Genomic DNA, 12,452 nt, shown 5'->3' on the forward strand with positions numbered 1-12,452 from the left:
GGCAGCAGCGAGGCTGGGGGAGGGGCGCCCGCCATCGCTGAGGCTTAAGTAGGTAAATAAAGCCGCTGGGAAGCTCGAACTGGGTGGAGCTCACAGCAGCTCAAGGAAACCTGCCTGTCTCTGTAGACTGCGCCTCTGGGGACAGGGCTCAGCTAAAGGAGCAGAAGCCTGTGCAGACGGGAACCACTCTGTCTGACAGCTTTGAAGAGAGCAGTGGATCTCCCAACACGGAGGTTGAGATCTGAGAAGGGGCAGTCTGCCTGCTGAAGTGGGTCCCTGACCCCTGAGTAGCCTAACTAGGAGACATCCCCTACTAGGGGCAGTCTGACACCCCACACCTCACAGGGTGGAGTACACCCCTGAGAGGAAGCTTCCAAAGCAAGAATCAGACAGGTGCACTCGCTGTTCAGCAATATTCTGTCTTCTGCAACCTCTGCTGCTGATACCCAGGCAAACAGGGTCTGGAGTGGATCTCAAGCAATCTCCAACAGACCTATAGCTGAGGGTCCCGACTGTCAGAAGGAAAACTATCAAACAGGAAGGACAGCTATACCAAAACCCCATCAGTACGTCACCATCATCAAAGACCAGAGACAGATAAAACCACAAAGATGGGGAAAAAGCAGGGCAGAAAAGCTGGAAATTCAAAAAATAAGAGCGCATCTCCTCCTGCAAAGGAGCACAGCCCATCGCCAGCAACGGATCAAAGCTGGTCAGAGAATGATTTTGATGAGATGAGAGAAGAAGGCTTCAGTCCATCAAACCTCTCAGAGCTAAAGGAGGAATTACGTACCCAGCGCAAAGAAACTAAAAATCTTGAAAAAAGAGTGGAAGAATTGACAGCTAGACTAATTAATGCAGAGAAGGTCATAAACGAAATGACAGAGATGAAAACCATGACACGAGAAATACGTGACAAATGCACAAGCTTCAGTAACCGACTCGATCAACTGGAAGAAAGAGTATCAGCGATGGAGGATCAAATGAATGAAATGAAGCGAGAAGAGAAACCAAAAGAAAAAAGAAGAAAAAGAAATGAACAAAGCCTGCAAGAAGTATGGGATTATGTAAAAAGACCAAATCTACGTCTGATTGGGGTGCCTGAAAGTGAGGGGGAAAATGGAACCAAATTGGAAAACACTCTACAGGATATCATCCAGGAGAACTTCCCCAACCTAGCAGGGCAGGCCAACATTCAAATTCAGGAAATACAGAGAACGCCACAAAGATACTCCTCCAGAAGAGCAACTCCAAGACACATAATTGCCAGATTCACCAAAGTTGAAATGAAGGAAAAAATCTTAAGGGCAGCCAGAGAGAAAGGTCGGGTTACCCACAAAGGGAAGCCCATCAGACTGACAGCAGATCTCTCGGCAGAAACTCTACAAGCCAGAAGAGAGTGGGGGCCAATATTCAACGTTCTTAAAGAAAAGAATTTTAAACCCAGAATTTCATATCCAGCCAAACTAAGTTTCATAAGTGAAGGAGAAATAAAATTCTTTACAGATAAGCAAATGCTTAGAGATTTTGTCACCACCAGGCCTGCCTTACAAGAGACCCTGAAGGAAGCCCTAAACATGGAAAGGAACAACTGGTACCAGCCATGGCAAAAACATGCCAAAATGTAAAGACCATCGAGGCTAGGAAGAAACTGCATCAACTAATGAGCAAAATAACCAGTTAATATCATAATGGCAGGATCAAGTTCACACATAACAATATTAACCTTAAATGTAAATGGACTAAATGCTCCAATTAAAAGACACAGACTGGCAAACTGGATAAAGAGTCAAGACCCATCAGTCTGCTGTCTTCAGGAGACCCATCTCACATGCAGAGACATACATAGGCTCAAAATAAAGGGATGGAGGAAGATCTACCAAGCAAATGGAGAACAAAAAAAAAGCAGGGGTTGCAATCCTAGTCTCTGATAAAACAGACTTTAAACCATCAAAGATCAAAAGAGACAAAGAAGGCCATTACATAATGGTAAAGGGATCAATTCAACAGGAAGAGCTAACTATCCTAAATATATATGCACCCAATACAGGAGCACCCAGATTCATAAAGCAAGTCCTTAGAGACTTACAAAGAGACTTAGACTCCCATACAATAATAATGGGAGACTTCAACACTCCACTGTCAACATTAGACAGATCAACGAGACAGAAAGTTAACAAGGATATCCAGGAATTGAACTCATCTCTGCACCAAGCGGACCTAATAGACATCTATAGAACTCTCCACCCCAAGTCAACAGAATATACATTCTTCTCAGCACCACATCACACTTATTCCAAAATTGACCACATAATTGGAAGTAAAGCACTCCTCAGCAAATGTAAAAGAACAGAAATTATAACAAACTGTCTCTCTGACCACAGTGCAATCAAACTAGAACTCAGGACTAAGAAACTCAATCAAAACCGCTCAACTACATGGGAACTGAACAACCTGCTCCTGAATGACTACTGGGTACATAACGAAATGAAAGCAGAAATAAAGATGTTCTTTGAAACCAATGAGAACAAAGATACAACATACCAGAATCTCTGGGACACATTTAAAGCAGTGTGTAGAGGGAAATTTATAGCACTAAGTGCCCACAAGAGAAAGCAGGAAAGATCTAAAATTGACACTCTAACATCACAATTAAACGAACTAGAGAGGCAAGAGCAAACACATTCAAAAGCTAGCAGAAGGCAAGAAATAACTAAGATCAGAGCAGAACTGAAGGAGATAGAGACACAAAAAACCCTCCAAAAAATCAATGAATCCAGGAGTTGGTTTTTTGAAAAGATCAACAAAATTGACAGACCGCTAGCAAGGCTAATAAAGAAGAAAAGAGAGAGGAATCAAATAGATGCAATAAAAAATGATAAAGGGGATATCACCACCGACCCCACAGAAATACAAACTACCATCAGAGAATACTATAAACACCTCTACGCAAATCAACTAGAAAATCTAGAAGAAATGGATAATTTCCTGGACACGTACACTCTCCCAAGACTAAACCAGGAAGAAGTTGAATCCCTGAATAGACCAATAGCAGGCTCTGAAATTGAGGCAACAATTAGTAGCCTACCCACCAAAAAAAGCCCGGGACCAGATGGATTCACAGCTGAATTCTACCAGAGGTACAAGGAGGAGCTGGTACCATTCCTTCTGAAACTATTCCAATCCATAGAAAAAGAGGGAATCCTCCCTAACTCATTTTATGAGGCCAACATCATCCTGATACCAAAGCCTGGCAGAGACACAACAAAAAAAGAGAATTTTAGACCAATCTCCCTGATGAACATCGATGCAAAAATCCTCAATAAAATACTGGCAAACCGGATTCAGCAGCACATCAAAAAGCTTATCCACCATGATCAAGTGGGCTTCATCCCTTGGATGCAAGGCTGGTTCAACATTCGCAAATCAATCAACGTAATCCAGCATATCAACAGAACCAAAGACAAGAACCACATGATTATCTCAATAGATGCAGAAAAGGCTTTTGACAAAATTCAACAGCCCTTCATGCTAAAAACGCTCAACAAATTCGGTATTGATGGAACGTACCTCAAAATAATAAGAGCTATTTATGACAAACCCACAGCTAATCTCATACTGAATGGGCAAAAACTGGAAAAATTCCCTTTGAAAACTGGCACAAGACAGGGATGCCCTCTCTCACCACTCCTATTCAACATAGTGTTGGAAGTTCTGGCTAGGGCAATCAGGCAAGAGAAAGAAATCAAGGGTATTCAGTTAGGAAAAGAAGAAGTCAAATTGTCCCTGTTTGCAGATGACATGATTGTATATTTAGAAAACCCCATCGTCTCAGCCCAAAATCTTCTTAAGCTGATAAGCAACTTCAGCAAAGTCTCAGGATACAAAATTAATGTGCAAAAATCACAAGCATTCTTATACACCAGTAACAGACAAGCAGAGAGCCAAATCAGGAATGAACTTCCATTCACAATTGCTTCAAAGAGAATAAAATACCTGGGAATCTAACTTACAAGGGATGTAAAGGACCTCTTCAAGGAGAACTACAAACCACTGCTCAGTGAAATCAAAGAGGACACAAACAAATGGAAGAACATACCATGCTCATGGATAGGAAGAATCAATATCGTGAAAATGGCCATACTGCCCAAGGTTATTTATAGATTCAATGCCATCCCCATCAAGCTACCAATGAGTTTCTTCACAGAATTGGAAAAAACTGCTTTAAAGTTCATATGGAACCAAAAAAGAGCCCACATTGCCAAGACAATCCTAAGTCAAAAGGACAAAGCCGGAGGCGTCACACTACCTGACTTCAAACTATACTACAAGGCTACAGTAACCAAAACAGCATGGTACTGGTACCAAAACAGAGATATAGACCAATGGAACAGAACGGAGTCCTCAGAAATAATGTCACACATCTACAACCATCTGATCTTTGACAAACCTGACAAAAACAAGAAATGGGGAAAGGATTCCCTATTTAATAAATGGTGCTGGGAAAATTGGCTAGCCATAAGTAGAAAGCTGAAACTGGATCCTTTCCTTACTCCTTATACGAAGATTAATTCAAGATGGATTAGAGACTTAAATGTTAGACCTAATACCATAAAAACCCTAGAAGAAAATCTAGGTAGTACCATTCAGGACATAGGCACGGGCAAGGACTTCATGTCTAAAACACCAAAAGCAACGGCAGCAAAAGCCAAAATTGACAAATGGGATCTCATTAAACTAAAGAGCTTCTGCACAGCAAAAGAAACTACCATCAGAGTGAACAGGCAACCTACAGAATGGGAGAAAATTTTTGCAATCTACTCATCTGACAAAGGGCTCATTTCCAGAATCTACAAAGAACTCAAACAAATATACAAGAAAAAAACAAACAACCCCATCCAAAAGTGGGGAAAGGATATGAACAGACATTTCTCAAAAGAAGACATTCATACAGCCAACAGACACATGAAAAAATGCTCATCATCACTCGCCATCAGAGAAATGCAAGTCAAAACCACAATGAGATACCATCTCACACCAGTTAGAATGGCAATCATTAAAAAATCAGGAAGCAACAGGTGTTGGAGAGGATGTGGAGAAATAGGAACACTTTTACACTGTTGGTGGGATTGTAAACTAGTTCAACCATTATGGAAAACAGTATGGCAATTCCTCAAGGATCTAGAACTAGATGTACCATATGACCCAGCCATCCCACTACTGGGTATATACCCAAAGGATTATAAATTATGCTACTACAAAGACACATGCACACGTATGTTTATTGCGGCACTATTCACAATAGCAAAGACTTGGAATCAACCCAAATGTCCATCAGTGACAGACTGGATTAAGAAAATGTGGCACATATACACCATGGAATACTATGCAGCCATAAAAAAGGATGAGTTTGCGTCCTTTGTAGAGACATGGATGCAGCTGGAAACCATCATTCTTAGCAAACTATCACAAGAAGAGAAAACCAAACACCGCATGTTCTCACTCATAGGTGGGAACTGAACAATGAGCTCACTTGGACTCGGGAAGGGGAACATCACACACTGGGGCCTATCATGGGGAGGGGGGAGGGGGGAGGGATTGCATTGGGGAGTTATACCTGATATAAATGATGAATTGATGGGTGCTGACGAGTTGATGGGTGCAGCACACCAACATGGCACATATATACATATGTAACAAACCTGCACGTTATGCACATGTACCCTAGAACTTAAAGTATAATTAAAAAAAAAAAAAAAAAGGTCACTATTGTACAACTCTCATAGTGCTGTCTGATTCAGGGAGGAACCATCAGTGGAGGCATTAACACTGCTGGGTAAAGGTAGGATGAGGGTAGGATATTTACAAGTTATAAATAATCCCCCCACAGATTATGTATTAATTACAGAGGCAAAAAGAGTGACTGTACACTTGAGAAACCTGGGAGGCACCACCTTAACCAAGTGGCCAACATTAGTATCACCGATAATAAGACAAACTGACACCACTGCTCCCTGATGTGGGGCCTGGAGAAGGACACGAGGTCACGGATGTAGCATTCCTGCCTCAAATGCATAAGACAGACCTAAATTGACATGCATTCTACAAAACAATGAGCTTGTGCTGTTCGAAAAATATCAATGCCATGAAAGACAACATAGTTTACGAACCTGTTTCATATTCAAGGAGACTAAAGTAATACATAGTCTTGGATTGGATCCTGAACCAAAAATTATAAAAAACTGCTATTGGGACATTATTAGACTGTACATATAAGATTATCTCCATATAAAACTTCTTGAATTTGATAATTATATTGTACTTCTGTTATGTCCTTTTTTTCAGGAGACATATCCTGAAGTACTAAGAGGTAGAATCATGATGTTTGCGACTTACTCTCAAATCGAAAAAAAGATATTAATGTATTTTGAGAGAAAGCAATAAAACAAATGTGGCAAAATGCTAGTATCGGGGAAACTAGGTGAAGAGTATATGGGACTACTGCAACTTTTCTGTAAGTTTTACTTTTTAAAAATAAAAAATTGTATTAAAGAAGTTGTGGGGGCCGGGCATGGTGGCTCATGCCTGTAATCCCAGCACTTTGGGAGGCCGAGGCTGGTGGATCATCTGAGGTCGGGAGTTCAAGACCAGCCTGATCAACGTGGAGAAACCCCATCTCTACTAAATACAAAATTAGCCGGGTGTGGTGGTGCATGCCTGTAATCCCAGCTATTTGGGAGGCTGAGGCAGGAGAATCGCTTGAACCTGGGAGGTGGAGGTTGTGATGAGCCGAGATTGCACCACTGCACTCCAGCCTGGGCAACGAGAGTGAAACTCCGTCTCAAAAAAAAAAAAAAAAAAGTTTTAAAAATTCCATGTGTAAGAAGGAAATCAGTATCAGTCACTCTTCGTGAAATTTGCAAATGGGCCAATTTCTGCCCCTGAATGATTTCTCTTTCTTTTTAAGTAAGTGGACATCTGCTACAAGTCGGGGTGGACTGAAGTGAAGCTCTTTCCTACACTTGGAAATACCCACCTCATTGAGGCAGTTTCCACTGTAATCATGAACTAGACAATGACACTCCCATGAACAATGAGAGGATTGGGAGGAACACTTTTTTTTCTTTTTCTTTTTCTTTTGAGCTGGAGTTTTCGCTCTTGTTGCCCAGGCTGGTGGCAATGGCGCGATCTCAGCTCACTGCAACCTCCGGCTCCCGGGTTCAAGCAATTCTCCTGCCTCAGCCTCCCAAGTAGCTGGGATTACAAGTGTGTGTCACCACGCCTGGCTAATTTTTGTATTTTTAGTAGAGACAGGGTTTCAACATGTTGGCCAGGCTGGTCTCAAACTCCTGACCTTGGGTGATCTGCCTGCCTCGGCCTCCCAAAGTGCTGGGATTACAGGTGTAAGCCACTGTGCCCAGCCTGGGAGGAACACTTTTTAACTGTGACAGTGATTGCCAAAAAACAAAAAACTGAGGCCTGGGATGTTAGTGACAGCCCTGTTGTGATGGTATCCAGCACCCTGTGCCAAGACCACTGCTGGTTTCTTCTGTTTTCAACCAAGAACCATGACAGAGGCAATCTCCATGTGTTAAACTCTTATGAGAGGTCAGAAATCTTGTCCATGTCTTTCCCTGCTGACTCCTTAGAGTTTTACAATCCCTTAAAAGTACTGGGCATTCAATTAATACTTGCTGATGGACCATCTCTCAGATGCCCCAGTCTCCACCTTCTCACCAGATGTGAGATGCAGGGGTTCTGTGTTTTTCTTCACAAAGAGGGCAGCAGTTGGACTACTGAGCCCCAAACCACAAAGAAGCAGGGAGGCTCCTGGCTGACAGGGGCCTTCAGGTCAAAGACAAGAAGGCTGATCTGAAGTCACATTACATCCAACAATGGAAAAACTCTTTGAAATTTAAACATAAAAGGGGCAGAAAAGGTCTTGTACTCTTTACAGAGGAGTGGAAGGGTAAGGAAGAGAGTGAACTTTTCCTGTTTGCTCTGCATCAACAGGCAGCAAAGCTGGGTATTTATATACACACACAAAACACCTCATTTCATCTTCACACTGACCCCCTGACCACCCCCTACTGAAACTTGAGGGAATTGAGTCTCAGAAACATCCAGTCATTTGTCCAGAGTCACACAGCTGGTAAATGGCAGAGCTGCACTTTGTACCCAGACCCAGCGATTCCTGCTCCCATCATGTTACACCACCCAGTGAAGGTTTGGGGCAAGCAGGCAAGCAGGGAGGGAAAAAGGAAGGAAATCAAGCTGAAAAGAGTCTCCCTTCCTTTTGACATCCTGTAATCCCTTTGTATTTCTCTTAGGACTCGGAGTTCATTGTGCTGAACGTTTTTTGTACAAGACTTTGCTCTGGGACAATCTGAACTCTCTTAAGGGTAGGTACTACTTCTCCGTCCCCTGTTTCTCCTGCTGCCTTGTCCCTTGCTTTGAGCTGACCTGACTCATTGGTCCTGGCTGTGTCATGTTCTTCTCTTCCCATGATCTCTTCTAAGGTGACCAGACGGCCCTTGCTGAACTACATGTGACTTTCTTTTGTGTTAGTGAAAATGAAGATTAGGTTGCCACGGCCCAGAGTTACTTGATATTCTCATTGTTGAATCTATTTATACCACAAAGCTTTCAAGTGCCAATAAATTACTTGGCTGTTGATTCACATCTTCAGTATAACTATTTTTATACACTGGTATGATTTTTTTTTTAAATGGAAAGTGCTTTAAAAGTAGGAGCTGTATTGTATCACTGTGATTTTCCTGTAAGTCAAGTACTTTCCAATCAATCATTCTTAGAATAATGAAATAGTTCTCATTGATACAACATGATGGTTTTAACCTTTTACTGAAAATTATTTTTGTGCCAAAAGGGGTGATGGCATAATTCATCTTCCTTCAATATAATACCCATGTGGCTACTACCCTTTGCCTTCTCACAGTGATTTCCTCTTAAGGAAGAGCTGCTCTTATAGAATGGGTGCGGCATCTGAAACCCCTGCCTTCCTAAGGTCCTTGACACTTCTGGGTTCTGAGTTCTAGTGGTGCCCATGGAGGAAGCTGGGGAATCAGGGAAGCGCAAGGACAGGAACATTGGCCCCATGGAATACCTGAGCCTTCTAGTGGGGGTGGGAGGGGTGCCGCTGGGGAGGGTTGAGGACTTGGCAGGGCTGGTGAGAGATGACCCCAAGGGGAGAATCTGAGAGCCGGGCGCCCCTGAGGCCAGCGCCTGGAGCTGGGTATGGGTCTGGGTGGGCAGCCTCTGCTGCTAGGGCCCAAGGCAATGTTGCCATGGGCGGCTGGTTTCTCACTTCCCTTCCCCTCCGTTTCAGACAATCCTGTCTGTCCATAGCTGCCTCCCTCCCCCCTCCCTCCCATTGTCCCTTGCCTGCCTGGGCCCTGGACTATGGCCATGGGTTAGTTCCTTCACTGAACGTACCTGACTCATGTCCCTGCTTCTTAAGGCTCTGCTCTCTTTTTTTTTTTTTTTTTTGAGACGGAGTCTTGCTCTGTCGCCTGGGCTGGAGTGCAGTGGCCAGATCTCAGCTCACTGCAAGCTCCGCCTCCCGGGTTTACGCCATTCTCCTGCCTCAGCCTCCCCAGTAGCTGGGACTACAGGCGCCCGCCACTGCGCCCGGCTAGTTTTTTGTATTTTTTAGTAGAGACGGGGTTTCACCGTGTTAGCCAGGATGGTCTCGATCTCCTGACCTCGTGATCCGCCCGTCTCAGCCTCCCAAAGTGCTGGGATTACAGGCTTGAGCCACTGCGCCCGGCCTAAGGCTCTGCTCTCTTAATAAACGCTGTGGAGCTGGCAAAAATGTGTGACATCCCCAGCAGAGCACACCTCCATGTTAATCTGAGTCTGCTGGTCTGCCATAGCTTTTGTTTTGAGGCCCTGCTCAGAGTCAGGCTCTCTGCTAAGTGCTTTGCATGTTATGGCCTTTGTTTTCATTAGAACCTGGGGGAGGTAGGCTTATTTGGGGCTGTGGTGTATGGTTAGGCAAAGTGGCATTGCGCAAGGGTGCCCAGCTGAGGGCTGAGAGTGGGCTGTGGGCCATGGCCAGCTCACTGAGCTGTGTGCCTATCCAGATGGGCAGCTTCTTCTATAATAATTTGCACAGTGTCACAGACGCCAGAAGCAACCCTGGGCCATCCTTATTTTACACTGAGGAAAATGGGATTTAAGGAGGTTAAATCACTTGCCCAGTGTAAAGAAAAGGTGGTAAATGGCAGTTGAGATTTGTACCAAGGTCATCTGTGCAGGAATCCAGCAGCAGAGCAGATGGAGAAGCTATTTTGGGGGAAAGAGACTGCCCACATTTTCCCATTTCCCCATGGGAAGGCTTATGTTTTCTGTAGTGATGAAGAAATACAGGGATGGAGGAGGGAAGGCTGTGAAGGTCCAGTGAGAATCCACTGCATGGGGGGCCCATTTTCCTCTGTGTGCTCGGGGCAGGAGCAGAGAACATGAACTAGTGTTGTCCTGGGCAGGTGTGGGGGAGGAGCAGGGGTACAAAAGAATCAAAGGTTTCAGGAAAGAATATTTCAGATGAACAACCAGAGAGTCTGACCTGGATCAGGAAAGAAGAGAGGCCAGGAGGGGGTCAACAGCCAAGGAGAAAGTGCAGGGAACTAATACAAGTGGGAAGGGTGTAGAAGAGGTGAAAGCCAGGGATTGCTCAGAGAGGAGGATGTGAGGTTTTACCGGAGAACTGAAGTGGTTCCAAGGAGGTACTAGCCATGTCCTGGAGGTTGTCATGGGAGTGGGAGGCTGCAGTGGAGTGGAGGTGAAGAGTCACTGGAGTAGAGGGCATCTAGGAGCTATGAGACTTGGTAATGGTTCATCCTCATGGCACTGAAGTCATCCCACATCATGACAGCATTGGGGCAGAGAGAAAAATGGTCATGTAGATGCCAAAGTCCTAGATAAACACACATGGATCAGGAGAGGAAGTTGGGATATATGTAGCCGAACAGTTTCAGCTGCTATGAATATAATGGGTCTTAAATCAGTATCTTTAGCCCAGACTCTCATCTGTCTTTGGATTTGTGTATCTAACCACCTGTGCGCTGGCTCAACCTGGCTCATGTCTCTTGCAGGCAACTCTAACTCAACACGGCTGAAATGAACTCAAAACTCTGCCTTAAAATGGGCCTCTTCTTATCTTTTCAGCTTGTGACACCTCCACACTGAAAACTTGGGGTTCTCCTGGGTATTTCCTTCCCATATACTTAATCAATCACCAGTTGCTGAGTTTAAATCCTAAATGTTTCTCAAATCTGTCCTCTCGTCTCCACGCCTACCCTCACTGCCCCAGTAATGTTCACATCACCTCAGAGGGCCACATTAACTTCCTAGCCAGTCTCCCTGCCTCCAGTCTGGACCCTTCCAGCCCATCCTCTACACTACTGCAAATCTGTCCATGTGGCCTCCGTGCCGTCAACTTCTTAACATGGCACATGAGGTTCCCACTTTTCCAGTTTCATCTCTTACTTCCTCCTATTCACTTAAGGAACTTACTTCTTCCTGATATTCAGTTACGGGTCTCAGTACATAGAGACACCTCGGCGTGGACTTTTCCCTAGGCTAACTCCTATACTCATTTTTGGAGACGCAGCTTGGGTATTAATTTGGTCATCACATATTTATTGCCTAGCACTATGTTCAAAGCACTGTGCTGTCCCTGAAACCACCAGTCTCAGGCCCTCTAGTTGCCCCCTGCCCTCCCCTTGAGGGTAGGACACCTGTCTTCATCACTTCCGTGTCCTGAGACCTAGTGCAGGACCTGGACCATAGCTGAGGTAGGCACTGACTGAACCAAGAACTGTCAGGAGGATGGGTACTGAGCGATGAGGTGAGGAGCACACACTGTCCCAGGAACGCCCTGTAGGAGGATGACAATGGAACAGATGCGAGAAAGTTCTGGTTTGCCAAATTCCAGTTGATAGAAAAGGGGACAAGCTGGAGGAAATGATGGGTATGAAGTGTGGCTGGGAAAACCCCCCCAGTGATGAAAGTCTCCAAGGTAAGACCTTGTCAGGCAGCTCTAACAGATCCCAGACAATCTTGCAAGAATGACGTCACTACCAAGCTTCACTTGTTAGGAATCCGTACCCACGCGGAATGAGTCACTACCCAAACTGCCGAGGGACCCTAACAGTTACAGCCCTTGCATTCCTCCCCGATGTCTTCATGCATTCCATCTCACAAGTAGATGCCACTTTCTTCTCTTTTCAAAACCTCTCCCTACACAAAGCTATTCAGAGCCTACACTGTGGACATGAATTCCCCAGCCATGCTTGTGGTTTTAGAAGCCAGGGAAAAGCAAATGGGATGAAACATGACTAAATCATAAGTCAATGCATTATTTCTTTAAAAAGAATATTGTCAGGGATTTAGGAAAGGGAGAGAGGGCAAATGTAAACCACCAGGGTCTC

The 12,452-nt window shown here is 44.4% G+C and overlaps 1 protein-coding gene and 1 long non-coding RNA gene across 2 annotated transcripts in view; one reads left to right on the plus strand and one right to left on the minus strand.

Moving 5' to 3' along the window:
- LOC111546014 overlaps window positions 1–8,636 on the plus strand; it is a 20,718-nt gene extending 12,082 nt beyond the window's left edge. Inside the window, exons 2-3 of the long non-coding RNA XR_002732617.1 lie at window positions 8,331–8,402; window positions 8,520–8,636. This is a non-coding gene — a long non-coding RNA (uncharacterized LOC111546014). The remainder of the gene's footprint in view (window positions 1–8,330; window positions 8,403–8,519) is intronic.
- Window positions 1–12,452, minus strand: part of RBKS (ribokinase) — a 115,031-nt gene that overhangs the window by 12,978 nt on the left and 89,601 nt on the right. The window lies entirely within an intron of this gene.

The sequence above is a fragment of the Piliocolobus tephrosceles genome, chromosome 15 (genome assembly GCF_002776525.5).
Source record: "Piliocolobus tephrosceles isolate RC106 chromosome 15, ASM277652v3, whole genome shotgun sequence".
NCBI classification, from domain to species: domain Eukaryota; kingdom Metazoa; phylum Chordata; class Mammalia; order Primates; family Cercopithecidae; genus Piliocolobus; species Piliocolobus tephrosceles.